Raw genomic sequence first — 20,986 nt, forward strand, 5'->3', positions numbered from 1 at the left:
CTGTAGCTTGAGCTGCCTGCTTGTTCACGCTTGAATATGTTCGACTGTAGCTTAAAATGCCTGCTTGTTCACGCTTGAATATGTTTGACTGTAGCCTGAGCTGCCTGCTTGTTCACGCTTGAATATGTTCGACTGTAGCCTGAGCTGCCTGCTTGTTCACGCTTGAATATGTTCGACTGTAGCTTAAAATGCCTGCTTGTTCACGCTTGAAAATGTTCGACTGTAGCTTAAAATGCCTGCTTGTTCACGCTTGAATATGTTTGACTGTAGCTTAAAATGCCTGCTTGTTCACGCTTGAATATGTTTGACTGTAGCTTAAAGTGCCTGCTTGTTCACGCTTGAATATGTTCGACTGTAGCTTGAGCTGCCTGCTTGTTCACGCTTGAATATGTTCGACTGTAGCTTAAAATGCCTGCTTGTTCACACTTGAATATGTTCGACTGTAGCCTGAGCTGCCTGCTTGTTCACGCTTGAATATGTTTGACTGTAGCTTAAAATGCCTGCTTGTTCACGCTTGAATATGTTCGACTGTAGCCTGAGCTGCCTGCTTGTTCACGCTTGAATATGTTTGACTGTAGCTTAAAGTGCCTGCTTGTTTACACTTGAATATGTTCGACTGTAGCTTAAAGTGCCTGCTTGTTTACACTTGAATATGTTCGACTGTAGCTTAAAGTGCCTTCTTGTTTTCGCTTGAATATGTTCGACTGTAGCTTAAAGTGCCTGCTTGTTTACACTTGAATATGTTCGACTGTAGCTTGAGCTGCCTGCTTGTTCACGCTTGAATATGTTCGACTGTAGCTTAAAATGCCTGCTTGTTCACGCTTGAATATGTTTGACTGGAGCTTAAAATGCCTGCTTGTTCACGCTTGAATATGTTCGACTGTAGCTTAAAATGCCTGCTTGTTCACGCTTGAATATGTTCGACTGTAGCTTGAGCTGTCTGCTTGTTCACGCTTGAATATGTTCGACTGTAGCTTAAAATGCCTGCTTGTTCACGCTTGAATATGTTTGACTGTAGCTTAAAATGCCTGCTTGTTCACGCTTGAATATGTTCGACTGTAGCCTGAGCTGCCTGCTTGTTCACGCTTGAATATGTTCGACTGTAGCTTAAAATGCCTGCTTGTTCACGCTTGAATATGTTTGACTGTAGCTTAAAATGCCTGCTTGTTCACGCTTGAATATGTTTGACTGTAGCTTAAAGTGCCTGCTTGTTCACGCTTGAATATGTTCGACTGTAGCTTGAGCTGCCTGCTTGTTCACGCTTGAATATGTTCGACTGTAGCTTAAAATGCCTGCTTGTTCACACTTGAATATGTTCGACTGTAGCCTGAGCTGCCTGCTTGTTCACGCTTGAATATGTTTGACTGTAGCTTAAAATGCCTGCTTGTTCACGCTTGAATATGTTCGACTGTAGCCTGAGCTGCCTGCTTGTTCACGCTTGAATATGTTTGACTGTAGCTTAAAGTGCCTGCTTGTTTACACTTGAATATGTTCGACTGTAGCTTAAAGTGCCTGCTTGTTTACACTTGAATATGTTCGACTGTAGCTTAAAGTGCCTGCTTGTTTACGCTTGAATATGTTCGACTGTAGCTTAAAGTGCCTGCTTGTTTACACTTGAATATGTTCGACTGTAGCCTGAGCTGCCTGCTTGTTCACGCTTGAATATGTTCGACTGTAGCCTGAGCTGCCTGCTTGTTCACGCTTGAATATGTTCGACTGTAGCTTGCACTGCCTGCTTGTTCACGCTTGAATATGTTCGACTGTAGCTTGAGCTGCCTGCTTGTTCATGCTTGAATATGTTCGACTGTAGCTTAAAGTGTCTGCTTTTTTATGCTTGAATATGTTCGACTGTAGCTTAAAGTGCCTGCTTGTTTACACTTGAATATGTTCGACTGTAGCTTGAGCTGCCTGCTTGTTCACGCTTGAATATGTTCGACTGTAGCTTAAAATGCCTGCTTGTTCACGCTTGAATATGTTTGACTGGAGCTTAAAATGCCTGCTTGTTCACGCTTGAATATGTTCGACTGTAGCTTAAAATGCCTGCTTGTTCACGCTTGAATATGTTCGACTGTAGCTTGAGCTGCCTGCTTGTTCACGCTTGAATATGTTCAACTGTAGCTTAAAATGCCTGCTTGTTCACGCTTGAATATGTTTGACTGTAGCTTAAAATGCCTGCTTGTTCACGCTTGAATATGTTCGACTGTAGCTTAAAATGCCTGCTTGTTCACGCTTGAATATGTTCGACTGTAGCTTGAGCTGCCTGCTTGTTCACGCTTGAATATGTTCGACTGTAGCTTAAAATGCCTGCTTGTTCACGCTTGAAAATGTTCGACTGTAGCTTAAAATGCCTGCTTGTTCACGCTTGAATATGTTTGACTGTAGCTTAAAATGCCTGCTTGTTCACGCTTGAATATGTTTGACTGTAGCTTAAAGTGCCTGCTTGTTCACGCTTGAATATGTTCGACTGTAGCTTGAGCTGCCTGCTTGTTCACGCTTGAATATGTTCGACTGTAGCTTAAAATGCCTGCTTGTTCACACTTGAATATGTTCGACTGTAGCCTGAGCTGCCTGCTTGTTCACGCTTGAATATGTTCGACTGTAGCTTAAAATGCCTGCTTGTTCACGCTTGAATATGTTTGACTGTAGCTTAAAATGCCTGCTTGTTCACGCTTGAATATGTTTGACTGTAGCCTGAGCTGCCTGCTTGTTCACGCTTGAATATGTTCGACTGTAGCCTGAGCTGCCTGCTTGTTCACGCTTGAATATGTTCGACTGTAGCTTGCGCTGCCTGCTTGTTCACGCTTGAATATGTTCGACTGTAGCTTGAGCTGCCTGCTTGTTCATGCTTGAATATGTTCGACTGTAGCTTAAAGTGTCTGCTTTTTTATGCTTGAATATGTTCGACTGTAGCTTAAAGTGCCTGCTTGTTTACACTTGAATATGTTCGACTGTAGCTTGAGCTGCCTGCTTGTTCACGCTTGAATATGTTCGACTGTAGCTTAAAATGCCTGCTTGTTCACGCTTGAATATGTTTGACTGGAGCTTAAAATGCCTGCTTGTTCACGCTTGAATATGTTCGACTGTAGCTTAAAATGCCTGCTTGTTCACGCTTGAATATGTTCGACTGTAGCTTGAGCTGCCTGCTTGTTCACGCTTGAATATGTTCAACTGTAGCTTAAAATGCCTGCTTGTTCACGCTTGAATATGTTTGACTGTAGCTTAAAATGCCTGCTTGTTCACGCTTGAATATGTTCGCTGTAGCTTAAAATGCCTGCTTGTTCACGCTTGAATATGTTCGACTGTAGCTTAAAATGCCTGCTTGTTCACGCTTGAATATGTTTGACTGTAGCCTGAGCTGCCTGCTTGTTCACGCTTGAATATGTTCGACTGTAGCCTGAGCTGCCTGCTTGTTCACGCTTGAATATGTTCGACTGTAGCTTGCGCTGCCTGCTTGTTCACGCTTGAATATGTTCGACTGTAGCTTGAGCTGCCTGCTTGTTCATGCTTGAATATGTTCGACTGTAGCTTAAAGTGTCTGCTTTTTTTATGCTTGAATATGTTCGACTGTAGCTTAAAGTGCCTGCTTGTTTACACTTGAATATGTTCGACTGTAGCTTGAGCTGCCTGCTTGTTCACGCTTGAATATGTTCGACTGTAGCTTAAAATGCCTGCTTGTTCACGCTTGAATATGTTTGACTGGAGCTTAAAATGCCTGCTTGTTCACGCTTGAATATGTTCGACTGTAGCTTAAAATGCCTGCTTGTTCACGCTTGAATATGTTCGACTGTAGCTTGAGCTGCCTGCTTGTTCACGCTTGAATATGTTCAACTGTAGCTTAAAATGCCTGCTTGTTCACGCTTGAATATGTTTGACTGTAGCTTAAAATGCCTGCTTGTTCACGCTTGAATATGTTCGACTGTAGCTTAAAATGCCTGCTTGTTCACGCTTGAATATGTTCGACTGTAGCTTGAGCTGCCTGCTTGTTCACGCTTGAATATGTTCGACTGTAGCTTAAAATGCCTGCTTGTTCACGCTTGAAAATGTTCGACTGTAGCTTAAAATGCCTGCTTGTTCACGCTTGAATATGTTTGACTGTAGCTTAAAATGCCTGCTTGTTCACGCTTGAATATGTTTGACTGTAGCTTAAAGTGCCTGCTTGTTCACGCTTGAATATGTTCGACTGTAGCTTGAGCTGCCTGCTTGTTCACGCTTGAATATGTTCGACTGTAGCTTAAAATGCCTGCTTGTTCACACTTGAATATGTTCGACTGTAGCCTGAGCTGCCTGCTTGTTCACGCTTGAATATGTTCGACTGTAGCTTAAAATGCCTGCTTGTTCACGCTTGAATATGTTTGACTGTAGCTTAAAATGCCTGCTTGTTCACGCTTGAATATGTTCGACTGTAGCCTGAGCTGCCTGCTTGTTCACGCTTGAATATGTTTGACTGTAGCTTAAAGTGCCTGCTTGTTTACACTTGAATATGTTCGACTGTAGCTTAAAGTGCCTGCTTGTTTACACTTGAATATGTTCGACTGTAGCTTAAAGTGCCTGCTTGTTTACGCTTGAATATGTTCGACTGTAGCTTAAAGTGCCTGCTTGTTTACACTTGAATATGTTCGACTGTAGCTTGAGCTGCCTGCTTGTTCACGCTTGAATATGTTCGACTGTAGCTTAAAATGCCTGCTTGTTCACGCTTGAAAATGTTCGACTGTAGCCTGAGCTGCCTGCTTGTTCACGCTTGAATATGTTTGACTGTAGCTTAAAATGCCTGCTTGTTCACGCTTGAATATGTTCGACTGTAGCCTGAGCTGCCTGCTTGTTCACGCTTGAATATGTTTGACTGTAGCTTAAAGTGCCTGCTTGTTTACACTTGAATATGTTCGACTGCAGCTTAAAGTGCCTGCTTGTTTACACTTGAATATGTTCGACTGTAGCTTAAAGTGCCTTCTTGTTTTCGCTTGAATATGTTCGACTGTAGCTTAAAGTGCCTGCTTGTTTACACTTGAATATGTTCGACTGTAGCTTGAGCTGCATGCTTGTTCACGCTTGAATATGTTCGACTGTAGCTTAAAATGCCTGCTTGTTCACGCTTGAATATGTTTGACTGGAGCTTAAAATGCCTGCTTGTTCACGCTTGAATATGTTCGACTGTAGCTTAAAATGCCTGCTTGTTCACGCTTGAATATGTTCGACTGTAGCTTGAGCTGCCTGCTTGTTCACGCTTGAATATGTTCGACTGTAGCTTAAAATGCCTGCTTGTTCACGCTTGAATATGTTTGACTGTAGCTTAAAATGCCTGCTTGTTCACGCTTGAATATGTTCGACTGTAGCCTGAGCTGCCTGCTTGTTCACGCTTGAATATGTTTGACTGTAGCTTAAAGTGCCTGCTTGTTTACACTTGAATATGTTCGACTGTAGCTTAAAGTGCCTGCTTGTTTACACTTGAATATGTTCGACTGTAGCTTAAAGTGCCTGCTTGTTTACGCTTGAATATGTTCGACTGTAGCTTAAAGTGCCTGCTTGTTTACACTTGAATATGTTCGACTGTAGCTTGAGCTGCCTGCTTGTTCACGCTTGAATATGTTCGACTGTAGCTTAAAATGCCTGCTTGTTCACGCTTGAATATGTTTGACTGTAGCCTGAGCTGCCTGCTTGTTCACGCTTGAATATGTTTGACTGTAGCTTAAAGTGCCTGCTTGTTTACACTTGAATATGTTCGACTGTAGCTTAAAATGCCTGCTTGTTCACGCTTGAATATGTTTGACTGGAGCTTAAAATGCATGCTTGTTCACGCTTGAATATGTTCGACTGTAGCTTAAAATGCCTGCTTGTTCACGCTTGAATATGTTCGACTGTAGCTTGAGCTGCCTGCTTGTTCACGCTTGAATATGTTCGACTGTAGCTTAAAATGCCTGCTTGTTCACGCTTGAATATGTTTGACTGTAGCTTAAAATGCCTGCTTGTTCACGCTTGAATATGTTCGACTGTAGCCTGAGCTGCCTGCTTGTTCACGCTTGAATATGTTTGACTGTAGCTTAAAGTGCCTGCTTGTTTACACTTGAATATGTTCGACTGTAGCTTAAAGTGCCTGCTTGTTTACACTTGAATATGTTCGACTGTAGCTTAAAGTGCCTGCTTGTTTACGCTTGAATATGTTCGACTGTAGCTTAAAGTGCCTGCTTGTTTACACTTGAATATGTTCGACTGTAGCTTGAGCTGCCTGCTTGTTCACGCTTGAATATGTTCGACTGTAGCTTAAAATGCCTGCTTGTTCACGCTTGAATATGTTTGACTGTAGCCTGAGCTGCCTGCTTGTTCACGCTTGCATATGTTCGACTGTAGCCTGAGCTGCCTGCTTGTTCACGCTTGAATATGTTCGACTGTAGCTTGCGCTGCCTGCTTGTTCACGCTTGAATATGTTCGACTGTAGCTTGAGCTGCCTGCTTGTTCATGCTTGAATATGTTCGACTGTAGCTTAAAGTGTCTGCTTTTTTATGCTTGAATATGTTCGACTGTAGCTTAAAGTGCCTGCTTGTTTACACTTGAATATGTTCGACTGTAGCTTGAGCTGCCTGCTTGTTCACGCTTGAATATGTTCGACTGTAGCTTAAAATGCCTGCTTGTTCACGCTTGAATATGTTTGACTGGAGCTTAAAATGCCTGCTTGTTCACGCTTGAATATGTTCGACTGTAGCTTAAAATGCCTGCTTGTTCACGCTTGAATATGTTCGACTGTAGCTTGAGCTGCCTGCTTGTTCACGCTTGAATATGTTCAACTGTAGCTTAAAATGCCTGCTTGTTCACGCTTGAATATGTTTGACTGTAGCTTAAAATGCCTGCTTGTTCACGCTTGAATATGTTCGACTGTAGCTTAAAATGCCTGCTTGTTCACGCTTGAATATGTTCGACTGTAGCTTGAGCTGCCTGCTTGTTCACGCTTGAATATGTTCGACTGTAGCTTAAAATGCCTGCTTGTTCACGCTTGAAAATGTTCGACTGTAGCTTAAAATGCCTGCTTGTTCACGCTTGAATATGTTTGACTGTAGCTTAAAATGCCTGCTTGTTCACGCTTGAATATGTTTGACTGTAGCTTAAAGTGCCTGCTTGTTCACGCTTGAATATGTTCGACTGTAGCTTGAGCTGCCTGCTTGTTCACGCTTGAATATGTTCGACTGTAGCTTAAAATGCCTGCTTGTTCACACTTGAATATGTTCGACTGTAGCCTGAGCTGCCTGCTTGTTCACGCTTGAATATGTTCGACTGTAGCTTAAAATGCCTGCTTGTTCACGCTTGAATATGTTTGACTGGAGCTTAAAATGCCTGCTTGTTCACGCTTGAATATGTTCGACTGTAGCTTAAAATGCCTGCTTGTTCACGCTTGAATATGTTCGACTGTAGCTTGAGCTGCCTGCTTGTTCACGCTTGAATATGTTCGACTGTAGCTTAAAATGTCTGCTTGTTCACGCTTGAATATGTTTGACTGTAGCTTAAAATGCCTGCTTGTTCACGCTTGAATATGTTCGACTGTAGCCTGAGCTGCCTGCTTGTTCACGCTTGAATATGTTTGACTGTAGCTTAAAGTGCCTGCTTGTTTACACTTGAATATGTTCGACTGTAGCTTAAAGTGCCTGCTTGTTTACACTTGAATATGTTCGACTGTAGCTTAAAGTGCCTGCTTGTTTACGCTTGAATATGTTCGACTGTAGCTTAAAGTGCCTGCTTGTTTACACTTGAATATGTTCGACTGTAGCTTGAGCTGCCTGCTTGTTCACGCTTGAATATGTTCGACTGTAGCTTAAAATGCCTGCTTGTTCACGCTTGAATATGTTTGACTGTAGCCTGAGCTGCCTGCTTGTTCACGCTTGAATATGTTCGACTGTAGCCTGAGCTGCCTGCTTGTTCACGCTTGAATATGTTCGACTGTAGCTTGCGCTGCCTGCTTGTTCACGCTTGAATATGTTCGACTGTAGCTTGAGCTGCCTGCTTGTTCATGCTTGAATATGTTCGACTGTAGCTTAAAGTGTCTGCTTTTTTATGCTTGAATATGTTCGACTGTAGCTTAAAGTGCCTGCTTGTTTACACTTGAATATGTTCGACTGTAGCTTGAGCTGCCTGCTTGTTCACGCTTGAATATGTTCGACTGTAGCTTAAAATGCCTGCTTGTTCACGCTTGAATATGTTTGACTGGAGCTTAAAATGCCTGCTTGTTCACGCTTGAATATGTTCGACTGTAGCTTAAAATGCCTGCTTGTTCACGCTTGAATATGTTCGACTGTAGCTTGAGCTGCCTGCTTGTTCACGCTTGAATATGTTCAACTGTAGCTTAAAATGCCTGCTTGTTCACGCTTGAATATGTTTGACTGTAGCTTAAAATGCCTGCTTGTTCACGCTTGAATATGTTCGACTGTAGCTTAAAATGCCTGCTTGTTCACGCTTGAATATGTTCGACTGTAGCTTGAGCTGCCTGCTTGTTCACGCTTGAATATGTTCGACTGTAGCTTAAAATGCCTGCTTGTTCACGCTTGAAAATGTTCGACTGTAGCTTAAAATGCCTGCTTGTTCACGCTTGAATATGTTTGACTGTAGCTTAAAATGCCTGCTTGTTCACGCTTGAATATGTTTGACTGTAGCTTAAAGTGCCTGCTTGTTCACGCTTGAATATGTTCGACTGTAGCTTGAGCTGCCTGCTTGTTCACGCTTGAATATGTTCGACTGTAGCTTAAAATGCCTGCTTGTTCACACTTGAATATGTTCGACTGTAGCCTGAGCTGCCTGCTTGTTCACGCTTGAATATGTTCGACTGTAGCTTAAAATGCCTGCTTGTTCACGCTTGAATATGTTTGACTGTAGCTTAAAATGCCTGCTTGTTCACGCTTGAATATGTTCGACTGTAGCCTGAGCTGCCTGCTTGTTCACGCTTGAATATGTTTGACTGTAGCTTAAAGTGCCTGCTTGTTTACACTTGAATATGTTCGACTGTAGCTTAAAGTGCCTGCTTGTTTACACTTGAATATGTTCGACTGTAGCTTAAAGTGCCTGCTTGTTTACGCTTGAATATGTTCGACTGTAGCTTAAAGTGCCTGCTTGTTTACACTTGAATATGTTCGACTGTAGCTTGAGCTGCCTGCTTGTTCACGCTTGAATATGTTCGACTGTAGCTTAAAATGCCTGCTTGTTCACGCTTGAATATGTTTGACTGTAGCCTGAGCTGCCTGCTTGTTCACGCTTGAATATGTTCGACTGTAGCCTGAGCTGCCTGCTTGTTCACGCTTGAATATGTTCGACTGTAGCTTAAAATGCCTGCTTGTTCACGCTTGAAAATGTTCGACTGTAGCTTAAAATGCCTGCTTGTTCACGCTTGAATATGTTTGACTGTAGCTTAAAATGCCTGCTTGTTCACGCTTGAATATGTTTGACTGTAGCTTAAAGTGCCTGCTTGTTCACGCTTGAATATGTTCGACTGTAGCTTGAGCTGCCTGCTTGTTCACGCTTGAATATGTTCGACTGTAGCTTAAAATGCCTGCTTGTTCACACTTGAATATGTTCGACTGTAGCCTGAGCTGCCTGCTTGTTCACGCTTGAATATGTTTGACTGTAGCTTAAAATGCCTGCTTGTTCACGCTTGAATATGTTCGACTGTAGCCTGAGCTGCCTGCTTGTTCACGCTTGAATATGTTTGACTGTAGCTTAAAGTGCCTGCTTGTTTACACTTGAATATGTTCGACTGTAGCTTAAAGTGCCTGCTTGTTTACACTTGAATATGTTCGACTGTAGCTTAAAGTGCCTTCTTGTTTTCGCTTGAATATGTTCGACTGTAGCTTAAAGTGCCTGCTTGTTTACACTTGAATATGTTCGACTGTAGCTTGAGCTGCCTGCTTGTTCACGCTTGAATATGTTCGACTGTAGCTTAAAATGCCTGCTTGTTCACGCTTGAATATGTTTGACTGGAGCTTAAAATGCCTGCTTGTTCACGCTTGAATATGTTCGACTGTAGCTTAAAATGCCTGCTTGTTCACGCTTGAATATGTTCGACTGTAGCTTGAGCTGCCTGCTTGTTCACGCTTGAATATGTTCGACTGTAGCTTAAAATGCCTGCTTGTTCACGCTTGAATATGTTTGACTGTAGCTTAAAATGCCTGCTTGTTCACGCTTGAATATGTTCGACTGTAGCCTGAGCTGCCTGCTTGTTCACGCTTGAATATGTTCGACTGTAGCTTAAAATGCCTGCTTGTTCACGCTTGAATATGTTTGACTGTAGCTTAAAATGCCTGCTTGTTCACGCTTGAATATGTTTGACTGTAGCTTAAAGTGCCTGCTTGTTCACGCTTGAATATGTTCGACTGTAGCTTGAGCTTCCTGCTTGTTCACGCTTGAATATGTTCGACTGTAGCTTAAAATGCCTGCTTGTTCACGCTTGAATATGTTTGACTGTAGCTTAAAATGCCTGCTTGTTCACGCTTGAATATGTTCGACTGTAGCCTGAGCTGCCTGCTTGTTCACGCTTGAATATGTTTGACTGTAGCTTAAAGTGCCTGCTTGTTTACACTTGAATATGTTCGACTGTAGCTTAAAGTGCCTGCTTGTTTACACTTGAATATGTTCGACTGTAGCTTAAAGTGCCTGCTTGTTTACGCTTGAATATGTTCGACTGTAGCTTAAAGTGCCTGCTTGTTTACACTTGAATATGTTCGACTGTAGCCTGAGCTGCCTGCTTGTTCACGCTTGAATATGTTCGACTGTAGCCTGAGCTGCCTGCTTGTTCACGCTTGAATATGTTCGACTGTAGCTTGCGCTGCCTGCTTGTTCACGCTTGAATATGTTCGACTGTAGCTTGAGCTGCCTGCTTGTTCATGCTTGAATATGTTCGACTGTAGCTTAAAGTGTCTGCTTTTTTATGCTTGAATATGTTCGACTGTAGCTTAAAGTGCCTGCTTGTTTACACTTGAATATGTTCGACTGTAGCTTGAGCTGCCTGCTTGTTCACGCTTGAATATGTTCGACTGTAGCTTAAAATGCCTGCTTGTTCACGCTTGAATATGTTTGACTGGAGCTTAAAATGCCTGCTTGTTCACGCTTGAATATGTTCGACTGTAGCTTAAAATGCCTGCTTGTTCACGCTTGAATATGTTCGACTGTAGCTTGAGCTGCCTGCTTGTTCACGCTTGAATATGTTCAACTGTAGCTTAAAATGCCTGCTTGTTCACGCTTGAATATGTTTGACTGTAGCTTAAAATGCCTGCTTGTTCACGCTTGAATATGTTCGACTGTAGCTTAAAATGCCTGCTTGTTCACGCTTGAATATGTTCGACTGTAGCTTAAAGTGCCTGCTTGTTTACACTTGAATATGTTCGACTGTAGCTTAAAATGCCTGCTTGTTCACGCTTGAATATGTTTGACTGGAGCTTAAAATGCATGCTTGTTCACGCTTGAATATGTTCGACTGTAGCTTAAAATGCCTGCTTGTTCACGCTTGAATATGTTCGACTGTAGCTTGAGCTGCCTGCTTGTTCACGCTTGAATATGTTCGACTGTAGCTTAAAATGCCTGCTTGTTCACGCTTGAATATGTTTGACTGTAGCTTAAAATGCCTGCTTGTTCACGCTTGAATATGTTCGACTGTAGCCTGAGCTGCCTGCTTGTTCACGCTTGAATATGTTTGACTGTAGCTTAAAGTGCCTGCTTGTTTACACTTGAATATGTTCGACTGTAGCTTAAAGTGCCTGCTTGTTTACACTTGAATATGTTCGACTGTAGCTTAAAGTGCCTGCTTGTTTACGCTTGAATATGTTCGACTGTAGCTTAAAGTGCCTGCTTGTTTACACTTGAATATGTTCGACTGTAGCTTGAGCTGCCTGCTTGTTCACGCTTGAATATGTTCGACTGTAGCTTAAAATGCCTGCTTGTTCACGCTTGAATATGTTTGACTGTAGCCTGAGCTGCCTGCTTGTTCACGCTTGCATATGTTCGACTGTAGCCTGAGCTGCCTGCTTGTTCACGCTTGAATATGTTCGACTGTAGCTTGCGCTGCCTGCTTGTTCACGCTTGAATATGTTCGACTGTAGCTTGAGCTGCCTGCTTGTTCATGCTTGAATATGTTCGACTGTAGCTTAAAGTGTCTGCTTTTTTATGCTTGAATATGTTCGACTGTAGCTTAAAGTGCCTGCTTGTTTACACTTGAATATGTTCGACTGTAGCTTGAGCTGCCTGCTTGTTCACGCTTGAATATGTTCGACTGTAGCTTAAAATGCCTGCTTGTTCACGCTTGAATATGTTTGACTGGAGCTTAAAATGCCTGCTTGTTCACGCTTGAATATGTTCGACTGTAGCTTAAAATGCCTGCTTGTTCACGCTTGAATATGTTCGACTGTAGCTTGAGCTGCCTGCTTGTTCACGCTTGAATATGTTCAACTGTAGCTTAAAATGCCTGCTTGTTCACGCTTGAATATGTTTGACTGTAGCTTAAAATGCCTGCTTGTTCACGCTTGAATATGTTCGACTGTAGCTTAAAATGCCTGCTTGTTCACGCTTGAATATGTTCGACTGTAGCTTGAGCTGCCTGCTTGTTCACGCTTGAATATGTTCGACTGTAGCTTAAAATGCCTGCTTGTTCACGCTTGAAAATGTTCGACTGTAGCTTAAAATGCCTGCTTGTTCACGCTTGAATATGTTTGACTGTAGCTTAAAATGCCTGCTTGTTCACGCTTGAATATGTTTGACTGTAGCTTAAAGTGCCTGCTTGTTCACGCTTGAATATGTTCGACTGTAGCTTGAGCTGCCTGCTTGTTCACGCTTGAATATGTTCGACTGTAGCTTAAAATGCCTGCTTGTTCACACTTGAATATGTTCGACTGTAGCCTGAGCTGCCTGCTTGTTCACGCTTGAATATGTTCGACTGTAGCTTAAAATGCCTGCTTGTTCACGCTTGAATATGTTTGACTGGAGCTTAAAATGCCTGCTTGTTCACGCTTGAATATGTTCGACTGTAGCTTAAAATGCCTGCTTGTTCACGCTTGAATATGTTCGACTGTAGCTTGAGCTGCCTGCTTGTTCACGCTTGAATATGTTCGACTGTAGCTTAAAATGTCTGCTTGTTCACGCTTGAATATGTTTGACTGTAGCTTAAAATGCCTGCTTGTTCACGCTTGAATATGTTCGACTGTAGCCTGAGCTGCCTGCTTGTTCACGCTTGAATATGTTTGACTGTAGCTTAAAGTGCCTGCTTGTTTACACTTGAATATGTTCGACTGTAGCTTAAAGTGCCTGCTTGTTTACACTTGAATATGTTCGACTGTAGCTTAAAGTGCCTGCTTGTTTACGCTTGAATATGTTCGACTGTAGCTTAAAGTGCCTGCTTGTTTACACTTGAATATGTTCGACTGTAGCTTGAGCTGCCTGCTTGTTCACGCTTGAATATGTTCGACTGTAGCTTAAAATGCCTGCTTGTTCACGCTTGAATATGTTTGACTGTAGCCTGAGCTGCCTGCTTGTTCACGCTTGAATATGTTCGACTGTAGCCTGAGCTGCCTGCTTGTTCACGCTTGAATATGTTCGACTGTAGCTTGCGCTGCCTGCTTGTTCACGCTTGAATATGTTCGACTGTAGCTTGAGCTGCCTGCTTGTTCATGCTTGAATATGTTCGACTGTAGCTTAAAGTGTCTGCTTTTTTATGCTTGAATATGTTCGACTGTAGCTTAAAGTGCCTGCTTGTTTACACTTGAATATGTTCGACTGTAGCTTGAGCTGCCTGCTTGTTCACGCTTGAATATGTTCGACTGTAGCTTAAAATGCCTGCTTGTTCACGCTTGAATATGTTTGACTGGAGCTTAAAATGCCTGCTTGTTCACGCTTGAATATGTTCGACTGTAGCTTAAAATGCCTGCTTGTTCACGCTTGAATATGTTCGACTGTAGCTTGAGCTGCCTGCTTGTTCACGCTTGAATATGTTCAACTGTAGCTTAAAATGCCTGCTTGTTCACGCTTGAATATGTTTGACTGTAGCTTAAAATGCCTGCTTGTTCACGCTTGAATATGTTCGACTGTAGCTTAAAATGCCTGCTTGTTCACGCTTGAATATGTTCGACTGTAGCTTGAGCTGCCTGCTTGTTCACGCTTGAATATGTTCGACTGTAGCTTAAAATGCCTGCTTGTTCACGCTTGAAAATGTTCGACTGTAGCTTAAAATGCCTGCTTGTTCACGCTTGAATATGTTTGACTGTAGCTTAAAATGCCTGCTTGTTCACGCTTGAATATGTTTGACTGTAGCTTAAAGTGCCTGCTTGTTCACGCTTGAATATGTTCGACTGTAGCTTGAGCTGCCTGCTTGTTCACGCTTGAATATGTTCGACTGTAGCTTAAAATGCCTGCTTGTTCACACTTGAATATGTTCGACTGTAGCCTGAGCTGCCTGCTTGTTCACGCTTGAATATGTTCGACTGTAGCTTAAAATGCCTGCTTGTTCACGCTTGAATATGTTTGACTGTAGCTTAAAATGCCTGCTTGTTCACGCTTGAATATGTTCGACTGTAGCCTGAGCTGCCTGCTTGTTCACGCTTGAATATGTTTGACTGTAGCTTAAAGTGCCTGCTTGTTTACACTTGAATATGTTCGACTGTAGCTTAAAGTGCCTGCTTGTTTACACTTGAATATGTTCGACTGTAGCTTAAAGTGCCTGCTTGTTTACGCTTGAATATGTTCGACTGTAGCTTAAAGTGCCTGCTTGTTTACACTTGAATATGTTCGACTGTAGCTTGAGCTGCCTGCTTGTTCACGCTTGAATATGTTCGACTGTAGCTTAAAATGCCTGCTTGTTCACGCTTGAATATGTTTGACTGTAGCCTGAGCTGCCTGCTTGTTCACGCTTGAATATGTTCGACTGTAGCCTGAGCTGCCTGCTTGTTCACGCTTGAATATGTTCGACTGTAGCTTAAAATGCCTGCTTGTTCACGCTTGAAAATGTTCGACTGTAGCTTAAAATGCCTGCTTGTTCACGCTTGAATATGTTTGACTGTAGCTTAAAATGCCTGCTTGTTCACGCTTGAATATGTTTGACTGTAGCTTAAAGTGCCTGCTTGTTCACGCTTGAATATGTTCGACTGTAGCTTGAGCTGCCTGCTTGTTCACGCTTGAATATGTTCGACTGTAGCTTAAAATGCCTGCTTGTTCACACTTGAATATGTTCGACTGTAGCCTGAGCTGCCTGCTTGTTCACGCTTGAATATGTTTGACTGTAGCTTAAAATGCCTGCTTGTTCACGCTTGAATATGTTCGACTGTAGCCTGAGCTGCCTGCTTGTTCACGCTTGAATATGTTTGACTGTAGCTTAAAGTGCCTGCTTGTTTACACTTGAATATGTTCGACTGTAGCTTAAAGTGCCTGCTTGTTTACACTTGAATATGTTCGACTGTAGCTTAAAGTGCCTTCTTGTTTTCGCTTGAATATGTTCGACTGTAGCTTAAAGTGCCTGCTTGTTTACACTTGAATATGTTCGACTGTAGCTTGAGCTGCCTGCTTGTTCACGCTTGAATATGTTCGACTGTAGCTTAAAATGCCTGCTTGTTCACGCTTGAATATGTTTGACTGGAGCTTAAAATGCCTGCTTGTTCACGCTTGAATATGTTCGACTGTAGCTTAAAATGCCTGCTTGTTCACGCTTGAATATGTTCGACTGTAGCTTGAGCTGCCTGCTTGTTCACGCTTGAATATGTTCGACTGTAGCTTAAAATGCCTGCTTGTTCACGCTTGAATATGTTTGACTGTAGCTTAAAATGCCTGCTTGTTCACGCTTGAATATGTTCGACTGTAGCCTGAGCTGCCTGCTTGTTCACGCTTGAATATGTTCGACTGTAGCTTAAAATGCCTGCTTGTTCACGCTTGAATATGTTTGACTGTAGCTTAAAATGCCTGCTTGTTCACGCTTGAATATGTTTGACTGTAGCTTAAAGTGCCTGCTTGTTCACGCTTGAATATGTTCGACTGTAGCTTGAGCTGCCTGCTTGTTCACGCTTGAATATGTTCGACTGTAGCTTAAAATGCCTGCTTGTTCACGCTTGAATATGTTTGACTGTAGCTTAAAATGCCTGCTTGTTCACGCTTGAATATGTTCGACTGTAGCCTGAGCTGCCTGCTTGTTCACGCTTGAATATGTTTGACTGTAGCTTAAAGTGCCTGCTTGTTTACACTTGAATATGTTCGACTGTAGCTTAAAGTGCCTGCTTGTTTACACTTGAATATGTTCGACTGTAGCTTAAAGTGCCTGCTTGTTTACGCTTGAATATGTTCGACTGTAGCTTAAAGTGCCTGCTTGTTTACACTTGAATATGTTCGACTGTAGCCTGAGCTGCCTGCTTGTTCACGCTTGAATATGTTCGACTGTAGCCTGAGCTGCCTGCTTGTTCACGCTTGAATATGTTCGACTGTAGCTTGCGCTGCCTGCTTGTTCACGCTTGAATATGTTCGACTGTAGCTTGAGCTGCCTGCTTGTTCATGCTTGAATATGTTCGACTGTAGCTTAAAGTGTCTGCTTTTTTATGCTTGAATATGTTCGACTGTAGCTTAAAGTGCCTGCTTGTTTACACTTGAATATGTTCGACTGTAGCTTGAGCTGCCTGCTTGTTCACGCTTGAATATGTTCGACTGTAGCTTAAAATGCCTGCTTGTTCACGCTTGAATATGTTTGACTGGAGCTTAAAATGCCTGCTTGTTCACGCTTGAATATGTTCGACTGTAGCTTAAAATGCCTGCTTGTTCACGCTTGAATATGTTCGACTGTAGCTTGAGCTGCCTGCTTGTTCACGCTTGAATATGTTCAACTGTAGCTTAAAATGCCTGCTTGTTCACGCTTGAATATGTTTGACTGTAGCTTAAAATGCCTGCTTGTTCACGCTTGAATATGTTCGACTGTAGCTTAAAATGCCTGCTTGTTCACGCTTGAATATGTTCGACTGTAGCTTGAGCTGCCTGCTTGTTCACGCTTGAATATGTTCGACTGTAGCTTAAAATGCCTGCTTGTTCACGCTTGAAAATGTTCGACTGTAGCTTAAAATGCCTGCTTGTTCACGCTTGAATATGTTTGACTGTAGCTTAAAATGCCTGCTTGTTCACGCTTGAATATGTTTGACTGTAGCTTAAAGTGCCTGCTTGTTCACGCTTGAATATGTTCGACTGTAGCTTGAGCTGCCTGCTTGTTCACGCTTGAATATGTTCGACTGTAGCTTAAAATGCCTGCTTGTTCACACTTGAATATGTTCGACTGTAGCCTGAGCTGCCTGCTTGTTCACGCTTGAATATGTTCGACTGTAGCTTAAAATGCCTGCTTGTTCACGCTTGAATATGTTTGACTGTAGCTTAAAATGCCTGCTTGTTCACGCTTGAATATGTTCGACTGTAGCCTGAGCTGCCTGCTTGTTCACGCTTGAATATGTTTGACTGTAGCTTAAAGTGCCTGCTTGTTCACGCTTGAATATGTTCGACTGTAGCTTGAGCTGCCTGCTTGTTCACGCTTGAATATGTTCGACTGTAGCTTAAAATGCCTGCTTGTTCACACTTGAATATGTTCGACTGTAGCCTGAGCTGCCTGCTTGTTCACGCTTGAATATGTTTGACTGTAGCTTAAAATGCCTGCTTGTTCACGCTTGAATATGTTCGACTGTAGCCTGAGCTGCCTGCTTGTTCACGCTTGAATATGTTTGACTGTAGCTTAAAGTGCCTGCTTGTTTACACTTGAATATGTTCGACTGTAGCTTAAAGTGCCTGCTTGTTTACACTTGAATATGTTCGACTGTAGCTTAAAGTGCCTTCTTGTTTTCGCTTGAATATGTTCGACTGTAGCTTAAAGTGCCTGCTTGTTTACACTTGAATATGTTCGACTGTAGCTTGAGCTGCCTGCTTGTTCACGCTTGAATATGTTCGACTGTAGCTTAAAATGCCTGCTTGTTCACGCTTGAATATGTTTGACTGGAGCTTAAAATGCCTGCTTGTTCACGCTTGAATATGTTCGACTGTAGCTTAAAATGCCTGCTTGTTCACGCTTGAATATGTTCGACTGTAGCTTGAGCTGCCTGCTTGTTCACGCTTGAATATGTTTGACTGTAGCTTAAAATGCCTGCTTGTTCACGCTTGAATATGTTTGACTGTAGCTTAAAATGCCTGCTTGTTCACGCTTGAATATGTTCGACTGTAGCCTGAGCTGCCTGCTTGTTCACGCTTGAATATGTTCGACTGTAGCTTAAAATGCCTGCTTGTTCACGCTTGAATATGTTTGACTGTAGCTTAAAATGCCTGCTTGTTCACGCTTGAATATGTTTGACTGTAGCTTAAAGTGCCTGCTTGTTCACGCTTGAATATGTTCGACTGTAGCTTGAGCTGCCTGCTTGTTCACGCTTGAATATGTTCGACTGTAGCTTAAAATGCCTGCTTGTTCACGCTTGAATATGTTTGACTGTAGCTTAAAATGCCTGCTTGTTCACGCTTGAATATGTTCGACTGTAGCCTGAGCTGCCTGCTTGTTCACGCTTGAATATGTTTGACTGTAGCTTAAAGTGCCTGCTTGTTTACACTTGAATATGTTCGACTGTAGCTTAAAGTGCCTGCTTGTTTACACTTGAATATGTTCGACTGTAGCTTAAAGTGCCTGCTTGTTTACGCTTGAATATGTTCGACTGTAGCTTAAAGTGCCTGCTTGTTTACACTTGAATATGTTCGACTGTAGCCTGAGCTGCCTGCTTGTTCACGCTTGAATATGTTCGACTGTAGCCTGAGCTGCCTGCTTGTTCACGCTTGAATATGTTCGACTGTAGCTTGCGCTGCCTGCTTGTTCACGCTTGAATATGTTCGACTGTAGCTTGAGCTGCCTGCTTGTTCATGCTTGAATATGTTCGACTGTAGCTTAAAGTGTCTGCTTTTTTATGCTTGAATATGTTCGACTGTAGCTTAAAGTGCCTGCTTGTTTACACTTGAATATGTTCGACTGTAGCTTGAGCTGCCTGCTTGTTCACGCTTGAATATGTTCGACTGTAGCTTAAAATGCCTGCTTGTTCACGCTTGAATATGTTTGACTGGAGCTTAAAATGCCTGCTTGTTCACGCTTGAATATGTTCGACTGTAGCTTAAAATGCCTGCTTGTTCACGCTTGAATATGTTCGACTGTAGCTTGAGCTGCCTGCTTGTTCACGCTTGAATATGTTCAACTGTAGCTTAAAATGCCTGCTTGTTCACGCTTGAATATGTTTGACTGTAGCTTAAAATGCCTGCTTGTTCACGCTTGAATATGTTCGACTGTAGCTTAAAATGCCTGCTTGTTCACGCTTGAATATGTTCGACTGTAGCTTGAGCTGCCTGCTTGTTCACGCTTGAATATGTTCGACTGTAGCTTAAAATGCCTGCTTGTTCACGCTTGAAAATGTTCGACTGTAGCTTAAAATGCCTGCTTGTTCACGCTTGAATATGTTTGACTGTAGCTTAAAATGCCTGCTTGTTCACGCTTGAATATGTTTGACTGTAGCTTAAAGTGCCTGCTTGTTCACGCTTGAATATGTTCGACTGTAGCTTGAGCTGCCTGCTTGTTCACGCTTGAATATGTTCGACTGTAGCTTAAAATGCCTGCTTGTTCACACTTGAATATGTTCGACTGTAGCCTGAGCTGCCTGCTTGTTCACGCTTGAATATGTTCGACTGTAGCTTAAAATGCCTGCTTGTTCACGCTTGAATATGTTTGACTGTAGCTTAAAATGCCTGCTTGTTCACGCTTGAATATGTTCGACTGTAGCCTGAGCTGCCTGCTTGTTCACGCTTGAATATGTTTGACTGTAGCTTAAAGTGCCTGCTTGTTCACGCTTGAATATGTTCGACTGTAGCTTGAGCTGCCTGCTTGTTCACGCTTGAATATGTTCGACTGTAGCTTAAAATGCCTGCTTGTTCACACTTGAATATGTTCGACTGTAGCCTGAGCTGCCTGCTTGTTCACGCTTGAATATGTTTGACTGTAGCTTAAAATGCCTGCTTGTTCACGCTTGAATATGTTCGACTGTAGCCTGAGCTGCCTGCTTGTTCACGCTTGAATATGTTTGACTGTAGCTTAAAGTGCCTGCTTGTTTACACTTGAATATGTTCGACTGTAGCTTAAAGTGCCTGCTTGTTTACACTTGAATATGTTCGACTGTAGCTTAAAGTGCCTTCTTGTTTTCGCTTGAATATGTTCGACTGTAGCTTAAAGTGCCTGCTTGTTTACACTTGAATATGTTCGACTGTAGCTTGAGCTGCCTGCTTGTTCACGCTTGAATATGTTCGACTGTAGCTTAAAATGCCTGCTTGTTCACGCTTGAATATGTTTGACTGGAGCTTAAAATGCCTGCTTGTTCACGCTTGAATATGTTCGACTGTAGCTTAAAATGCCTGCTTGTTCACGCTTGAATATGTTCGACTGTAGCTTGAGCTGCCTGCTTGTTCACGCTTGAATATGTTTGACTGTAGCTTAAAATGCCTGCTTGTTCACGCTTGAATATGTTTGACTGTAGCTTAAAATGCCTGCTTGTTCACGCTTGAATATGTTCGACTGTAGCCTGAGCTGCCTGCTTGTTCACGCTTGAATATGTTCGACTGTAGCTTAAAATGCCTGCTTGTTCACGCTTGAATATGTTTGACTGTAGCTTAAAATGCCTGCTTGTTCACGCTTGAATATGTTTGACTGTAGCTTAAAGTGCCTGCTTGTTCACGCTTGAATATGTTCGACTGTAGCTTGAGCTGCCTGCTTGTTCACGCTTGAATATGTTCGACTGTAGCTTAAAATGCCTGCTTGTTCACACTTGAATATGTTCGACTGTAGCCTGAGCTGCCTGCTTGTTCACGCTTGAATATGTTTGACTGTAGCTTAAAATGCCTGCTTGTTCACGCTTGAATATGTTCGACTGTAGCCTGAGCTGCCTGCTTGTTCACGCTTGAATATGTTTGACTGTAGCTTAAAGTGCCTGCTTGTTTACACTTGAATATGTTC

Source organism: Notolepis coatsorum, assembly GCF_963971535.1.
Source record: "Notolepis coatsorum genome assembly, chromosome: 5".
Taxonomy (NCBI): Eukaryota; Metazoa; Chordata; class Actinopteri; order Aulopiformes; family Paralepididae; genus Notolepis; species Notolepis coatsorum.